Source organism: Haplochromis burtoni, unplaced genomic scaffold (genome assembly GCF_018398535.1).
Source record: "Haplochromis burtoni strain Fernald_Lab_line unplaced genomic scaffold, NCSU_Asbu1 Contig_520, whole genome shotgun sequence".
NCBI lineage: Eukaryota > Metazoa > Chordata > Actinopteri > Cichliformes > Cichlidae > Haplochromis > Haplochromis burtoni.
Window position 1 is genome coordinate 243,594 of NW_024582881.1, and position 5,383 is coordinate 248,976.

A 5,383-nucleotide genomic window follows, 5' to 3' on the forward strand; every position below is an offset into this window, starting at 1 on the left:
AAAAAAAAAAAGAAGCTGATGCTTTAAGTCCCTTAAAATCACAAAGGGGGTCACCACACTGTAGTTTGGGAGATTAAAAAAAGAAAGAAGAAAAAGACTGCATTCCCTTCCTTATGCATCCTGAAAGGGATTTGTGTCCATTCTTATTAGTGATCAGGGATCTTTTGTTCATTAAACTTGAACCACACATAATCTGCTACAGGGTTTCCCAACCTTGGCACATATTTCACATTAGAAAAAAGAAAATCACACGGTACCATACAAAAGTATCACAAAAAGCACATTGGTAATTTTCCCCCACGCGCCAGGTATAGTGTTTGACCCCTGTGTGATATGACCAAAATCTCTTATCCCAGTATAAGACGTCCCGATAATTATATAAATCACAAAAACTTAACATTTTCCGTAAATTCTGTGAATCTCGGGCAGCTCGACTCACGTGAAGTGTTTCTAGCTGGGCGTCGTGTACCTGGAGTGGAGTGTTTTAACTAATGCATGAAACTATACATTTTTAGACATAAGTTGTAACGGCCGCTGTTTTCTTTGTGAGTATTTATTACACAGCGTGCTGCGGATAAAAGCCTATTCTAATGTTTAACTCTAAGGTTTATTCTTTAGCACCTGAACTGCTCTTTTTGGCTTCTCATCCGTAAATGCTCTCCAAACCTTTTCACGTGATTCAGTTTATTTTCAAAAGTCTCAAATGGATCTTTAGCTTTATTGTGAACGGTTTATGTGGAACTAAACCAGCAGACGCAATGGTTTTACCGTCGTTGTTGCTAACGACAAGGCATAAAAACAGGCGCTTGTCCAGCCATAGTATGGTTATATTAAATATATGAGAAAGATAGAACTTTAATAAATTAATATAGCCACTACAGTGACCATCAAAACGATGAAAAAAATATTGCCGTAAACAGTTTATTTTGCGACACCACGAAACAAACGATAGCGTAAAATGAAACGATAGAAGTTTTTATATCGTCATCCGATATATATCATTGTATCAAACAGCCCTAGTCCCCAGTATACATTTTTTTGCTTTCTTCTACCACTACTCATGCTAGGGCCTTCATCCGGGTTGGGATTTTCTCCAAGACCCAGGTCAGACTGACTACTTTTTCTTTTAAAACATAGGGCCGATGTCCTGCAGGTTTTAGATGTGTCATTGATCCAACACAGCTGATTTAAATAGCTAAATTACCTCCTCAACATGTCTTTAAATTCTCCAGTGCCCTAGTAATGGACTAATCATTTGATTCAGGTGTGTTGACCCAGGTACTAATCAGGTGGAACCAGACGATCTTCCACGGCACACCAGTTGGGAAACACTGGTCTACTATGCAACTCCACATTTGAAAATGGTAAATCCATTCAACATACTCAAACACATAAATAAAAATTTCTGGCTCCATATAGAGCATAGGTGTCAAACTCTGGCCCGCAGCCTAATTACATTTGGCCCACGAAGCCTTACCAAATTACTACTAGAGCTGGCTTACTGGTATTATACAGCTAATATATATATTGTTTAGTATTAAGCTTTGCTTGTTCCATATTCAGTTTTTCAGCAAAACTTGTCTGAGTCCATAAGAAAAGATTCATTCTTATATCTGGAGGAAGATTTTTTTTTCAATAAATATTAATGTTAGCCTCGCGACTTTGTTCCAGTTTTGAATTTTGGCCCACTGTGTATTTGAGCTTGACACCCCTGATATAGAGGGTGTTTTATTACTTGGACGGCGTTAAACACCCGCCAAGAATAAAATGATGGTGGTGGTGGTGATGACGATAATAAACCTGGGACAAATAATGAGGTGATGATGGATGACAAAACCTGGGGCGAATAATAATCTGTTTTTAGGTTCCCTTAAAAGGTTCGCTACGTTGTCGATGGCCTATAACAGTGCTAAAGCCTTTAATTTCACCCCAGCTGCTATCTGGTTGGCCAGTATTAGATAGTTATTGATGCAGCAACCGGCAAACAAGGAACCGGCGTTTCTCCAAAAGTTGATTCTGTTCATCTGGACGTAGCGTTTTCGATGGGAGAAACGTTTCATCACTCATCCAACTGACTTCTTCAGTCTCCAATGTTTCTCTTTTCTTTTGCAACTGTAGTGTGTATGATGTTTTAATTATTTTCCAGAAAAAAAAAACGTCCACCGGCCTTAGTGCTGACGCTTACATGCGTCTATACCGCAGACTATTTGGCTAATGCCAGCATACAGGCTAAACAGACTGGATTAGAGTGAACAAAGCAAATGAAAACCAAATTGCAGTATAGGTTACACGCCGTGCCCAAAATGCTTTACGCCAAATAAAACCAAATACAAAAATTACACAGCAGCTAACAAGGGTACAAGTTAACTGTATCATATCAGATAACGGAACACAAACGTGCCGCGGGGTTGTTGCTAAGCTAACACCCTAACAAGAAAGCATGGGGTCTCCTCGTTTGTGCAGCCGGTAAATAAGCATCGCTTAGTCACACACTCTTATCTTAAATCTTACTGAGCCAAACTCACCTACGACCGGGTGAAAGTGATGTTTCGTTTAAGCTGTTTTAAAATCCAGTTTTGCTGTATGAGCAGGCACAGAAAAGGCGTGCGGCACAACTGTTACTCGCGTGAGGACAGGAAGTGTGTTGACGTCATCACGCAAAAGGAGGACCCGGCCTTCACGGTCTACCTGGGCCGGGTCCTTCGAAGACCGAGAAGGCCGGAAGTGCGAGGCTGTGAAATTGGATAGTCTAGCCTTCAGATTTACGTCACCGCTGTCTCGGTTAGTGATGGTAAATTCGATTCTTCTTACTGAATAGAGTTTGAATGAGTCATTTGAGTCAGTTGACCAGAGTGCAAAAAATTTACATTTTCACTCAAACTTAATTTGTTTCTCTTTTCATGTATATCCTACTGCTAAGATGGGTGATTGAAAAAGAAAAACTATTTTTATAATGCAAAAAATATATATTTTTTTGGCGTTTGTAAACTCAATCTCCTCAGTCAGGGTCAAAACTGTAGCTCTGACTGTGCCTGAGGTGATTATAAAAGGGAGACCATACCAAAGTGATGTCAGTTTGTATAGAAGTATAGAAAACATAGTTAGGGATTACATTATTTTAAAAACAGGCACAACTGTAATTGAATATTTATGGAGAAAACGGAGAGAAGCACAATAAGCCAACTTTGACTACATGAAGCAAATTTAATGAGTGTAGATGCAATTTTTTATTTTTAAATAAAAAGTGATTCTTTTTAACAAAGATGGTCTCTGGATCTGGAACACATATCAATGTTACCTGAAGGCAACTATCTCTATTTCTCTTCTCATTTTATCATCAAATATCAGACTTTATGTTACTTTCACTGGCAGTTAATGGTTTTAATTATAATTCTTTGTGTCTGTGGTTAAATTCTGTGGTTATCAGGACTCCAGGTCTCTCCTCTTAGACGCGCTGTCTCTATCCAAGAATGAGTGTTTCTGTTTGGGTGTCAAGCTGGTGAGAGGAGCCTACATGGACAAAGAGAGAAAACTAGCGATGAAAGAGGGTCACCAGGACCCCATCCATCAGAGCTGGGAGGACACCAATGACAGGCTGGTAAGACAGAACGAAAACCTCCGGAGTATAACAATCGCCAATCATTTTTGATCTTGATTCGACTCTTGATACATTTCACGTCTGCTTGAACAGTTATAACGGATGCCTTGATGTGATGCTGGATGTCATGTTGCAGGAACCTGAGCGGTACAGGTTCATAGTTGCCACTCACAACGAGGAGTCAGTGAGATGAGCTGTGACACGCTGAGACAGCAACGTAATCGAGGTGGTATTTGATGTACAGAAAATCAAAAGATTGCTTTCATATACTTTAATGTATGAAATGCTTATCAAATTTCACAAAAAAGGAAAACATGATGCTCAGAATTTTCTGTAACCTACAGGTGAGGATTTATAAAACTAGACTTAAGCAACAGATCCAAACTTCTCTACAGACTAAGCTGCTTTTGCAAGATTTTTGTTTAAAGCATAATCGAAATGCTTTTTTCCGGTTTTTATATAATAAATATAATTACACACACACACACACACACACACACACACACACACACACACACAGTCCTCTTTATAGAGCCTCTGTAGCTTTAGTTAGCAGACAGACTGCATGTCTTTTCGTGTGAATTAAAGTATTGTACTTGTCCAAAATGCAATGACTTGTATGTAGGCAACAAAAGATGTACCACTTTTTAATTCACCCTCAATCCACTGATAAGCATCTTAAAGCAGGTGGACTGAGACTGATTTTAATGATATGCTTTTAGTTTTCCATACATGTACTGAATTTATATTATCACTGCAAAAAAAACCCAAACAAAACACAACACTGTTTAATATTTATTTATTAATCTGTTAAAATAATAAAACTCCAGATTTATTCCAAGAAATTGACAGAAATGTAATATCACATTCTGCCGTTGCTGACACAAAGCAATGCTAACTGACATAGAAACAGCAGCAAAACAGTTTCATTGAGGGAGCACGGCCAAGAGCCAAACTCACAAAATGAGGTACTGATGTTGTCTTGGAATGAAGACCAGCTCTACTGGAAAAACTGAAATCCACAAACTTCAAGCTCAGTAATTTCCTTGATTTTGATTCCTGTAACCGCCTCTCTGGTAACCCGACTGCTTCTGCTGGTAAGATTTCCCGTCTGCGGTTGTACAAAGACAACAATCATCTCATTAGTGTTCACACAAATTCACTAAACTACAAGAAAAGAAGAAAAAAACAAACCACAAAGGTGTAATACTGATGGATGAATTTAAAATAGCATCTACTGCTGAAAAGAGAACCCAACCCACATCTACCTCATTGACATAAAACAGGAAACGACCTCAGTGAAATTTAACATACCTCTCTGGTAGGATTGCTTCTGTTGGTAGCCACCTTTCTGATCTGTATGACAAATGAAAGCTAATTATCATCTAATAGCAAAAGTTGGAAAATAAATGGTTCAGAAAGGTTAGAAATAAGTTCCAGATTTAACGATCCCTAAGTACTGTGAGAACATGATGAACTTACCCCTGTTGAAGTAACCGCCATAGATGCCTTGTTTCAGGTCAGATACGCGCTCGTTGTTCTCCACCAAGTTGCCCAGTTTCTCTGCCAGCTTCAGAGCCATGTTCTGCAGAGACGTTGGCTCAGTGCGGTGCATCATCACCGTCTGTGTGGGCTGGTCGAGTGACGCCTGTTGGGAAGAGAAAAATGGGGGGATCCAAATTAAAGGCATATAAAAAGTAATCACAAATATAAACACTCTCAAATATAAAAGCCCCCATGAGACTGCTGTGTCTATATTTTCAGTCCACAGAACAGAAACGTCGA

General features: G+C 39.1%; 1 protein-coding gene and 1 non-coding gene across 4 annotated transcripts in view; one reads left to right on the plus strand and one right to left on the minus strand.

The window, feature by feature from the left end:
* Window positions 1–5,383, minus strand: part of eif3c (eukaryotic translation initiation factor 3, subunit C) — a 37,276-nt gene that overhangs the window by 21,383 nt on the left and 10,510 nt on the right. The window lies entirely within an intron of this gene.
* Window positions 1,270–4,990, plus strand: LOC102294538. The gene is made up of 3 exons (XR_006052985.1): window positions 1,270–1,364; window positions 3,428–3,598; window positions 3,692–4,990. It is a non-coding gene; the product is annotated as an uncharacterized LOC102294538 (transcript).